This window comes from Salmo salar, chromosome 04 (genome assembly GCF_965601325.2).
Source record: "Salmo salar chromosome 04, fSalSal1, whole genome shotgun sequence".
In the NCBI taxonomy this organism is placed as follows: Eukaryota; Metazoa; Chordata; class Actinopteri; order Salmoniformes; family Salmonidae; genus Salmo; species Salmo salar.
Genome location: NC_138294.1, coordinates 9,004,731 through 9,018,664, shown reverse-complemented (window position 1 = coordinate 9,018,664; position 13,934 = coordinate 9,004,731).

Genomic DNA, 13,934 nt, shown 5'->3' with positions numbered 1-13,934 from the left:
TTCTCTCCTACAAAACAATAACAGGCCCTCTTCTCTACTACAAAACAATAACAGATCCTCTTCTCTCCTACAAAACAATAACAGGCCCTCTTCTCTCCTACAAAACAATAACAGATCCTCTTCTCTCCTACAAAACAATAACAGATCCTCTTCTCTCCTACAAAACAATAACAGGCCCTCTTCTCTCCTACAAAACAATAACAGGCCCTCTTCTCTCCTACAAAACAATAACAGGCCCTCTTCTCTACTACAAAACAATAACAGATCCTCTTCTCTCCTACATAACAATAACAGGCCCTCTTCTCTCCTACATAACAATAACAGATCTTCTTCTCTCCTACAAAACAATAACAGATTCTTTACTCTCCTACAAAACAATAACAGATCCTCTTCTCTCCTACAAAACAATAACAGATCCTCTTCTCTCCTACAAAACAATAACATGCCCTCTTCTCTCCTACAAAACAATAACAGATTCTCTTCTCTCCTACAAAACAATAACAGATCCTCTTCTCTCCTACAAAACAATAACAGATCCTCTTCTCTCCCACAAAACAATAACAGATCCTCTTCTCTCCCACAAAACAATAACAGATCCTCTTCTCTCCTACAAAACAATAACAAATCCTCTTCTCCCCTACATAACAATAACAGATCCTCTTCTCTCCTACAAAACAATAACAGATCCTCTTCTCTCCTACAAAACAATAACAGATCCTCTTCTCTCCTACAAAACAATAACAGATCCTCTTCTCTCCTACAAAACAATAACAGGCCCTCTTCTCTCCTACAAAACAATAACAGGCCCTCTTCTCTCCTACAAAACAATAACAGATCCTCTTCTCTCCTACAAAACAATAACAGATCCTATTCTCCACCAACATAACAATAACAGATCCTCTTCTCTCCTACATAACAATAACAGATCCTCTTCTCTCCTACAAAACAATAACAGGCCCTCTTCTCTCCTACAAAACAATAACAGATCCTCTTCTCTCCTACATAACAATAACAGATCCTCTTCTCTCCTACAAAACAATAACAGATCCTCTTCTCTCCTACAAAACAATAACAGGCCCTCTTCTCTCCTACAAAACAATAACAGGCCCTCTTCTCTCCTACAAAACAATAACAGGCCCTCTTCTCTACTACAAAACAATAACAGACCCTCTTCTCTCCTACATAACAATAACAGGCCCTCTTCTCTCCTACATAACAATAACAGGCCCTCTTCTCTACTACAAAACAATAACAGATCCTCTTCTCTCCTACAAAACAATAACAGGCCCTCTTCTCTCCTACAAAACAATAACAGATCCTCTTCTCTCCTACAAAACAATAACAAATCCTCTTCTCTCCTACAAAACAATAACAGATCCTCTTCTCTCCTACAAAACAATAACAGATCCTCTTCTCTCCTACAAAACAATAACAGATCCTCTTCTCTCCTACAAAACAATAACAGGCCCTCTTCTCTCCTACAAAACAATAACAGATCCTCTTCTCTACTACATAACAATAACAGATCCTCTTCTCTCCTACAAAACAATAACAGGCCCTCTTCTCTCCTACAAAACAATAACAGATCCTCTTCTCTCCTACATAACAATAACAGATCCTCTTCTCTCCTACAAAACAATAACAGATCCTCTTCTCTCCTACAAAACAATAACAGGCCCTCTTCTCTCCTACAAAACAATAACAGGCCCTCTTCTCTCCTACAAAACAATAACAGGCCCTCTTCTCTACTACAAAACAATAACAGATCCTCTTCTCTCCTACATAACAATAACAGGCCCTCTTCTCTCCTACATAACAATAACAGGCCCTCTTCTCTACTACAAAACAATAACAGATCCTCTTCTCTCCTACAAAACAATAACAGGCCCTCTTCTCTCCTACAAAACAATAACAGATCCTCTTCTCTCCTACAAAACAATAACAGATCCTCTTCTCTCCTACAAAACAATAACAGATTCTCTTCTCTCCTACAAAACAATAACAGACCCTCTTCTCTCCTACAAAACAATAACAGATCCTCTTCTCTCCTACAAAACAATAACAGATCCTCTTCTCCACCAACATAACAATAACAGATCCTCTTCTCTCCTACATAACAATAACAGATCCTCTTCTCTCCTACAAAACAATAACAGATCCTCTTCTCTCCTACAAAACAATAACAGATCCTCTTCTCTCCTACAAAACAATAACAGGCCCTCTTCTCTCCTACAAAACAATAACAGGCCCTCTTCTCTCCTACAAAACAATAACAGATCCTCTTCTCTCCTACAAAACAATAACAGAGCCTCTTCTCTCCTACAAAACAATAACAGATCCTCTTCTCTCCTACAAAACAATAACAGATCCTCTTCTCTCCTACAAAACAATAACAGGCCCTCTTCTCTCCTACATAACAATAACAGATCCTCTTCTCTCCTACATAACAATAACAGGCCCTCTTCTCTCCTACAAAACAATAACAGATCCTCTTCTCTCCTACATAACAATAACAGATCCTCTTCTCTCCTACAAAACAATAACAGGCCCTCTTCTCTCCTACAAAACAATAACAGATCCTCTTCTCTCCTACATAACAATAACAGATCCTCTTCTCTCCTACAAAACAACAACAGATCCTCTTCTCTCCTACAAAACAATAACAGGCCCTCTTCTCTCCTACAAAACAATAACAGGCCCTCTTCTCTCCTACAAAACAATAACAGGCCCTCTTCTCTACTACAAAACAATAACAGATCCTCTTCTCTCCTACATAACAATAACAGGCCCTCTTCTCTCCTACATAACAATAACAGATCCTCTTCTCTCCTACAAAACAATAACAGATCCTCTTCTCTCCTACAAAACAATAACAGATCCTCTTCTCTCCTACAAAACAATAACAGATCCTCTTCTCTCCTACAAAACAATAACAGATCCTCTTCTCTCCTACAAAACAATAACAGATCCTCTTCTCTCCTACATAACAATAACAGATCCTCTTCTCTCCTACATAACAATAACAGATCCTCTTCTCTCCTACAAAACAATAACAGATCCTCTTCTCTCCTACAAAACAATAACAGATCCTCTTCTCTCCTACAAAACAATAACAGGCCCTCTTCTCTACTACAAAACAATAACAGATCCTCTTCTCTCCTACAAAACAATAACAGGCCCTCTTCTCTCCTACAAAACAATAACAGATCCTCTTCTCTCCTACAAAACAATAACAGATCCTCTTCTCTCCTACAAAACAATAACAGGCCCTCTTCTCTCCTACAAAACAATAACAGGCCCTCTTCTCTCCTACAAAACAATAACAGGCCCTCTTCTCTACTACAAAACAATAACAGATCCTCTTCTCTCCTACATAACAATAACAGGCCCTCTTCTCTCCTACATAACAATAACAGGCCCTCTTCTCTACTACAAAACAATAACAGATCCTCTTCTCTCCTACAAAACAATAACAGGCCCTCTTCTCTCCTACAAAACAATAACAGATCCTCTTCTCTCCTACATAACAATAACAGATCCTCTTCTCTCCTACAAAACAATAACAGATCCTCTTCTCTCCTACAAAACAATAACAGATCCTCTTCTCTCCTACAAAACAATAACAGATCCTCTTCTCTCCTACAAAACAATAACAAATCCTCTTCTCTCCTACAAAACAATAACAGATCCTCTTCTCTCCTACAAAACAATAACAGATCCTCTTCTCTCCTACAAAACAATAACAGGCCCTCTTCTCTCCTACAAAACAATAACAGATCCTCTTCTCTCCTACAAAACAATAACAGGCCCTCTTCTCTCCTACAAAACAATAACAGATCCTCTTCTCTCCTACATAACAATAACAGATCCTCTTCTCTCCTACAAAACAATAACAGGCCCTCTTCTCTCCTACAAAACAATAACAGATCCTCTTCTCTCCTACATAACAATAACAGATCCTCTTCTCTCCTACAAAACAATAACAGATCCTCTTCTCTCCTACAAAACAATAACAGGCCCTCTTCTCTCCTACAAAACAATAACAGGCCCTCTTCTCTCCTACAAAACAATAACAGGCCCTCTTCTCTACTACAAAACAATAACAGGCCCTCTTCTCTCCTACATAACAATAACAGGCCCTCTTCTCTCCTACATAACAATAACAGGCCCTCTTCTCTACTACAAAACAATAACAGATCCTCTTCTCTCCTACAAAACAATAACAGATCCTCTTCTCTCCTACATAACAATAACAGATCCTCTTCTCTCCTACAAAACAATAACAGATCCTCTTCTCTCCTACATAACAATAACAGATCCTCTTCTCTCCTACAAAACAATAACAGATCCTCTTCTCTCCTACAAAACAATAACAGATCCTCTTCTCTCCTACAAAACAATAACAGATTCTCTTCTCTCCTACAAAACAATAACAGATCCTCTTCTCTCCTACAAAACAATAACAGATCCTCTTCTCTCCTACAAAACAATAACAGATCCTCTTCTCCACCAACATAACAATAACAGATCCTCTTCTCTCCTACATAACAATAACAGATCCTCTTCTCTCCTACAAAACAATAACAGATCCTCTTCTCTCCTACAAAACAATAACAGATCCTCTTCTCTCCTACAAAACAATAACAGGCCCTCTTCTCTCCTACAAAACAATAACAGGCCCTCTTCTCTCCTACAAAACAATAACAGGCCCTCTTCTCTCCTACAAAACAATAACAGGCCCTCTTCTCTCCTACAAAACAATAACAGGCCCTCTTCTCTACTACAAAACAATAACAGATCCTCTTCTCTCCTACATAACAATAACAGGCCCTCTTCTCTCCTACATAACAATAACAGGCCCTCTTCTCTACTACAAAACAATAACAGATCCTCTTCTCTCCTACAAAACAATAACAGGCCCTCTTCTCTCCTACAAAACAATAACAGATCCTCTTCTCTCCTACAAAACAATAACAGATCCTCTTCTCTCCTACAAAACAATAACAGATTCTCTTCTCTCCTACAAAACAATAACAGACCCTCTTCTCTCCTACAAAACAATAACAGATCCTCTTCTCTCCTACAAAACAATAACAGATCCTCTTCTCCACCAACATAACAATAACAGATCCTCTTCTCTCCTACATAACAATAACAGATCCTCTTCTCTCCTACAAAACAATAACAGATCCTCTTCTCTCCTACAAAACAATAACAGATCCTCTTCTCTCCTACAAAACAATAACAGGCCCTCTTCTCTCCTACAAAACAATAACAGGCCCTCTTCTCTCCTACAAAACAATAACAGATCCTCTTCTCTCCTACAAAACAATAACAGAGCCTCTTCTCTCCTACAAAACAATAACAGATCCTCTTCTCTCCTACAAAACAATAACAGATCCTCTTCTCTCCTACAAAACAATAACAGGCCCTCTTCTCTCCTACATAACAATAACAGATCCTCTTCTCTCCTACATAACAATAACAGGCCCTCTTCTCTCCTACAAAACAATAACAGATCCTCTTCTCTCCTACATAACAATAACAGATCCTCTTCTCTCCTACAAAACAATAACAGGCCCTCTTCTCTACTACAAAACAATAACAGAGCCTCTTCTCTCCTACAAAACAATAACAGATCCTCTTCTCTACTACAAAACAATAACAGATCCTCTTCTCTCCTACATAACAATAACAGGCCCTCTTCTCTCCTACAAAACAATAACAGATCCTCTTCTCTCCTACAAAACAATAACAGATCCTCTTCTCTCCTACAAAACAATAACAGATCCTCTTCTCTCCTACATAACAATAACAGATCCTCTTCTCTCCTACAAAACAATAACAGATCCTCTTCTCTCCTACATAACAATAACAGATCCTCTTCTCTCCTACAAAACAATAACAGATCCTCTTCTCTCCTACAAAACAATAACAGATCCTCTTCTCTCCTACAAAACAATAACAGATCCTCTTCTCTCCTACATAACAATAACAGAACCTCTTCTCTCCTACATAACAATAACAGATCTTCTTCTCTCCTACAAAACAATAACAGATTCTTTACTCTCCTACAAAACAATAACAGATCCTCTTCTCTCCTACAAAACAATAACAGATCCTCTTCTCTCCTACAAAACAATAACATGCCCTCTTCTCTCCTACAAAACAATAACAGATTCTCTTCTCTCCTACAAAACAATAACAGATCCTCTTCTCTCCTACAAAACAATAACAGATCCTCTTCTCTCCCACAAAACAATAACAGATCCTCTTCTCTCCCACAAAACAATAACAGATCCTCTTCTCTCCTACAAAACAATAACAAATCCTCTTCTCCCCTACATAACAATAACAGATCCTCTTCTCTCCTACAAAACAATAACAGATCCTCTTCTCTCCTACAAAACAATAACAGATCCTCTTCTCTCCTACAAAACAATAACAGAACCTCTTCTCTCCTACAAAACAATAACAGGCCCTCTTCTCTCCTACAAAACAATAACAGGCCCTCTTCTCTCCTACAAAACAATAACAGATCCTCTTCTCTCCTACAAAACAATAACAGATCCTATTCTCCACCAACATAACAATAACAGATCCTCTTCTCTCCTACATAACAATAACAGATCCTCTTCTCTCCTACAAAACAATAACAGGCCCTCTTCTCTCCTACAAAACAATAACAGATCCTCTTCTCTCCTACATAACAATAACAGATCCTCTTCTCTCCTACAAAACAATAACAGATCCTCTTCTCTCCTACAAAACAATAACAGGCCCTCTTCTCTCCTACAAAACAATAACAGGCCCTCTTCTCTCCTACAAAACAATAACAGGCCCTCTTCTCTACTACAAAACAATAACAGACCCTCTTCTCTCCTACATAACAATAACAGGCCCTCTTCTCTCCTACATAACAATAACAGGCCCTCTTCTCTACTACAAAACAATAACAGATCCTCTTCTCTCCTACAAAACAATAACAGGCCCTCTTCTCTCCTACAAAACAATAACAGATCCTCTTCTCTCCTACAAAACAATAACAAATCCTCTTCTCTCCTACAAAACAATAACAGATCCTCTTCTCTCCTACAAAACAATAACAGATCCTCTTCTCTCCTACAAAACAATAACAGATCCTCTTCTCTCCTACAAAACAATAACAGGCCCTCTTCTCTCCTACAAAACAATAACAGATCCTCTTCTCTACTACATAACAATAACAGATCCTCTTCTCTCCTACAAAACAATAACAGGCCCTCTTCTCTCCTACAAAACAATAACAGATCCTCTTCTCTCCTACATAACAATAACAGATCCTCTTCTCTCCTACAAAACAATAACAGATCCTCTTCTCTCCTACAAAACAATAACAGGCCCTCTTCTCTCCTACAAAACAATAACAGGCCCTCTTCTCTCCTACAAAACAATAACAGGCCCTCTTCTCTACTACAAAACAATAACAGATCCTCTTCTCTCCTACATAACAATAACAGGCCCTCTTCTCTCCTACATAACAATAACAGGCCCTCTTCTCTACTACAAAACAATAACAGATCCTCTTCTCTCCTACAAAACAATAACAGGCCCTCTTCTCTCCTACAAAACAATAACAGATCCTCTTCTCTCCTACAAAACAATAACAGATCCTCTTCTCTCCTACAAAACAATAACAGATTCTCTTCTCTCCTACAAAACAATAACAGACCCTCTTCTCTCCTACAAAACAATAACAGATCCTCTTCTCTCCTACAAAACAATAACAGATCCTCTTCTCCACCAACATAACAATAACAGATCCTCTTCTCTCCTACATAACAATAACAGATCCTCTTCTCTCCTACAAAACAATAACAGATCCTCTTCTCTCCTACAAAACAATAACAGATCCTCTTCTCTCCTACAAAACAATAACAGGCCCTCTTCTCTCCTACAAAACAATAACAGGCCCTCTTCTCTCCTACAAAACAATAACAGATCCTCTTCTCTCCTACAAAACAATAACAGAGCCTCTTCTCTCCTACAAAACAATAACAGATCCTCTTCTCTCCTACAAAACAATAACAGATCCTCTTCTCTCCTACAAAACAATAACAGGCCCTCTTCTCTCCTACATAACAATAACAGATCCTCTTCTCTCCTACATAACAATAACAGGCCCTCTTCTCTCCTACAAAACAATAACAGATCCTCTTCTCTCCTACATAACAATAACAGATCCTCTTCTCTCCTACAAAACAATAACAGGCCCTCTTCTCTCCTACAAAACAATAACAGATCCTCTTCTCTCCTACATAACAATAACAGATCCTCTTCTCTCCTACAAAACAACAACAGATCCTCTTCTCTCCTACAAAACAATAACAGGCCCTCTTCTCTCCTACAAAACAATAACAGGCCCTCTTCTCTCCTACAAAACAATAACAGGCCCTCTTCTCTACTACAAAACAATAACAGATCCTCTTCTCTCCTACATAACAATAACAGGCCCTCTTCTCTCCTACATAACAATAACAGATCCTCTTCTCTCCTACAAAACAATAACAGATCCTCTTCTCTCCTACAAAACAATAACAGATCCTCTTCTCTCCTACAAAACAATAACAGATCCTCTTCTCTCCTACAAAACAATAACAGATCCTCTTCTCTCCTACAAAACAATAACAGGCCCTCTTCTCTCCTACAAAACAATAACAGATCCTCTTCTCTACTACATAACAATAACAGATCCTCTTCTCTCCTACAAAACAATAACAGGCCCTCTTCTCTCCTACAAAACAATAACAGATCCTCTTCTCTCCTACATAACAATAACAGATCCTCTTCTCTCCTACAAAACAATAACAGATCCTCTTCTCTCCTACAAAACAATAACAGGCCCTCTTCTCTCCTACAAAACAATAACAGGCCCTCTTCTCTCCTACAAAACAATAACAGGCCCTCTTCTCTACTACAAAACAATAACAGATCCTCTTCTCTCCTACATAACAATAACAGGCCCTCTTCTCTCCTACATAACAATAACAGGCCCTCTTCTCTACTACAAAACAATAACAGATCCTCTTCTCTCCTACAAAACAATAACAGGCCCTCTTCTCTCCTACAAAACAATAACAGATCCTCTTCTCTCCTACAAAACAATAACAGATCCTCTTCTCTCCTACAAAACAATAACAGATTCTCTTCTCTCCTACAAAACAATAACAGACCCTCTTCTCTCCTACAAAACAATAACAGATCCTCTTCTCTCCTACAAAACAATAACAGATCCTCTTCTCCACCAACATAACAATAACAGATCCTCTTCTCTCCTACATAACAATAACAGATCCTCTTCTCTCCTACAAAACAATAACAGATCCTCTTCTCTCCTACAAAACAATAACAGATCCTCTTCTCTCCTACAAAACAATAACAGGCCCTCTTCTCTCCTACAAAACAATAACAGGCCCTCTTCTCTCCTACAAAACAATAACAGATCCTCTTCTCTCCTACAAAACAATAACAGAGCCTCTTCTCTCCTACAAAACAATAACAGATCCTCTTCTCTCCTACAAAACAATAACAGATCCTCTTCTCTCCTACAAAACAATAACAGGCCCTCTTCTCTCCTACATAACAATAACAGATCCTCTTCTCTCCTACATAACAATAACAGGCCCTCTTCTCTCCTACAAAACAATAACAGATCCTCTTCTCTCCTACATAACAATAACAGATCCTCTTCTCTCCTACAAAACAATAACAGGCCCTCTTCTCTCCTACAAAACAATAACAGATCCTCTTCTCTCCTACATAACAATAACAGATCCTCTTCTCTCCTACAAAACAACAACAGATCCTCTTCTCTCCTACAAAACAATAACAGGCCCTCTTCTCTCCTACAAAACAATAACAGGCCCTCTTCTCTCCTACAAAACAATAACAGGCCCTCTTCTCTACTACAAAACAATAACAGATCCTCTTCTCTCCTACATAACAATAACAGGCCCTCTTCTCTCCTACATAACAATAACAGATCCTCTTCTCTCCTACAAAACAATAACAGATCCTCTTCTCTCCTACAAAACAATAACAGATCCTCTTCTCTCCTACAAAACAATAACAGATCCTCTTCTCTCCTACAAAACAATAACAGATCCTCTTCTCTCCTACAAAACAATAACAGATCCTCTTCTCTCCTACATAACAATAACAGATCCTCTTCTCTCCTACATAACAATAACAGATCCTCTTCTCTCCTACAAAACAATAACAGATCCTCTTCTCTCCTACAAAACAATAACAGATCCTCTTCTCTCCTACAAAACAATAACAGGCCCTCTTCTCTACTACAAAACAATAACAGATCCTCTTCTCTCCTACAAAACAATAACAGGCCCTCTTCTCTCCTACAAAACAATAACAGATCCTCTTCTCTCCTACATAACAATAACAGATCCTCTTCTCTCCTACAAAACAATAACAGATCCTCTTCTCTCCTACAAAACAATAACAGGCCCTCTTCTCTCCTACAAAACAATAACAGGCCCTCTTCTCTCCTACAAAACAATAACAGGCCCTCTTCTCTACTACAAAACAATAACAGATCCTCTTCTCTCCTACATAACAATAACAGGCCCTCTTCTCTCCTACATAACAATAACAGGCCCTCTTCTCTACTACAAAACAATAACAGATCCTCTTCTCTCCTACAAAACAATAACAGGCCCTCTTCTCTCCTACAAAACAATAACAGATCCTCTTCTCTCCTACATAACAATAACAGATCCTCTTCTCTCCTACAAAACAATAACAGATCCTCTTCTCTCCTACAAAACAATAACAGATCCTCTTCTCTCCTACAAAACAATAACAGATCCTCTTCTCTCCTACAAAACAATAACAAATCCTCTTCTCTCCTACAAAACAATAACAGATCCTCTTCTCTCCTACAAAACAATAACAGATCCTCTTCTCTCCTACAAAACAATAACAGGCCCTCTTCTCTCCTACAAAACAATAACAGATCCTCTTCTCTCCTACAAAACAATAACAGGCCCTCTTCTCTCCTACAAAACAATAACAGATCCTCTTCTCTCCTACATAACAATAACAGATCCTCTTCTCTCCTACAAAACAATAACAGGCCCTCTTCTCTCCTACAAAACAATAACAGATCCTCTTCTCTCCTACATAACAATAACAGATCCTCTTCTCTCCTACAAAACAATAACAGATCCTCTTCTCTCCTACAAAACAATAACAGGCCCTCTTCTCTCCTACAAAACAATAACAGGCCCTCTTCTCTCCTACAAAACAATAACAGGCCCTCTTCTCTACTACAAAACAATAACAGATCCTCTTCTCTCCTACATAACAATAACAGGCCCTCTTCTCTCCTACATAACAATAACAGGCCCTCTTCTCTACTACAAAACAATAACAGATCCTCTTCTCTCCTACAAAACAATAACAGATCCTCTTCTCTCCTACATAACAATAACAGATCCTCTTCTCTCCTACAAAACAATAACAGATCCTCTTCTCTCCTACATAACAATAACAGATCCTCTTCTCTCCTACAAAACAATAACAGATCCTCTTCTCTCCTACAAAACAATAACAGATCCTCTTCTCTCCTACAAAACAATAACAGATTCTCTTCTCTCCTACAAAACAATAACAGATCCTCTTCTCTCCTACAAAACAATAACAGATCCTCTTCTCTCCTACAAAACAATAACAGATCCTCTTCTCCACCAACATAACAATAACAGATCCTCTTCTCTCCTACATAACAATAACAGATCCTCTTCTCTCCTACAAAACAATAACAGATCCTCTTCTCTCCTACAAAACAATAACAGATCCTCTTCTCTCCTACAAAACAATAACAGGCCCTCTTCTCTCCTACAAAACAATAACAGGCCCTCTTCTCTCCTACAAAACAATAACAGATCCTCTTCTCTCATACAAAACAATAACAGATCCTCTTCTCTCCTACAAAACAATAACAGGCCCTCTTCTCTCCTACATAACAATAACAGATCCTCTTCTCTCCTACATAACAATAACAGGCCCTCTTCTCTCCTACAAAACAATAACAGATCCTCTTCTCTCCTACATAACAATAACAGATCCTCTTCTCTCCTACAAAACAATAACAGGCCCTCTTCTCTACTACAAAACAATAACAGAGCCTCTTCTCTCCTACAAAACAATAACAGATCCTCTTCTCTACTACAAAACAATAACAGATCCTCTTCTCTCCTACATAACAATAACAGGCCCTCTTCTCTCCTACAAAACAATAACAGATCCTCTTCTCTCCTACAAAACAATAACAGATCCTCTTCTCTCCTACAAAACAATAACAGATCCTCTTCTCTCCTACATAACAATAACAGATCCTCTTCTCTCCTACAAAACAATAACAGATCCTCTTCTCTCCTACATAACAATAACAGATCCTCTTCTCTCCTACAAAACAATAACAGATCCTCTTCTCTCCTACAAAACAATAACAGATCCTCTTCTCTCCTACAAAACAATAACAGATCCTCTTCTCTCCTACATAACAATAACAGAACCTCTTCTCTCCTACATAACAATAACAGATCTTCTTCTCTCCTACAAAACAATAACAGATTCTTTACTCTCCTACAAAACAATAACAGATCCTCTTCTCTCCTACAAAACAATAACAGATCCTCTTCTCTCCTACAAAACAATAACAGATCCTCTTCTCTCCTACAAAACAATAACAGATCCTCTTCTCTCCTACAAAACAATAACAGATCCTCTTCTCTCCTACATAACAATAACAGATCCTCTTCTCTCCTACAAAACAATAACAGATCCTCTTCTCTCCTACATAACAATAACAGATCCTCTTCTCTCCTACAAAACAATAACAGATCCTCTTCTCTCCTACAAAACAATAACAGATCCTCTTCTCTCCTACAAAACAATAACAGATCCTCTTCTCTCCTACATAACAATAACAGAACCTCTTCTCTCCTACATAACAATAACAGATCTTCTTCTCTCCTACAAAACAATAACAGATTCTTTACTCTCCTACAAAACAATAACAGATCCTCTTCTCTCCTACAAAACAATAACAGATCCTCTTCTCTCCTACAAAACAATAACATGCCCTCTTCTCTCCTACAAAACAATAACAGATTCTCTTCTCTCCTACAAAACAATAACAGATCCTCTTCTCTCCTACAAAACAATAACAGATCCTCTTCTCTCCCACAAAACAATAACAGATCCTCTTCTCTCCCACAAAACAATAACAGATCCTCTTCTCTCCTACAAAACAATAACAAATCCTCTTCTCCCCTACATAACAATAACAGATCCTCTTCTCTCCTACAAAACAATAACAGATCCTCTTCTCTCCTACAAAACAATAACAGATCCTCTTCTCTCCTACAAAACAATAACAGATCCTCTTCTCTCCTACAAAACAATAACAGGCCCTCTTCTCTCCTACAAAACAATAACAGGCCCTCTTCTCTCCTACAAAACAATAACAGATCCTCTTCTCTCCTACAAAACAATAACAGATCCTATTCTCCACCAACATAACAATAACAGATCCTCTTCTCTCCTACATAACAATAACAGATCCTCTTCTCTCCTACAAAACAATAACAGGCCCTCTTCTCTCCTACAAAACAATAACAGATCCTCTTCTCTCCTACATAACAATAACAGATCCTCTTCTCTCCTACAAAACAATAACAGATCCTCTTCTCTCCTACAAAACAATAACAGGCCCTCTTCTCTCCTACAAAACAATAACAGGCCCTCTTCTCTCCTACAAAACAATAACAGGCCCTCTTCTCTACTACAAAACAATAACAGACCCTCTTCTCTCCTACATAACAATAACAGGCCCTCTTCTCTCCTACATAACAATAACAGGCCCTCTTCTC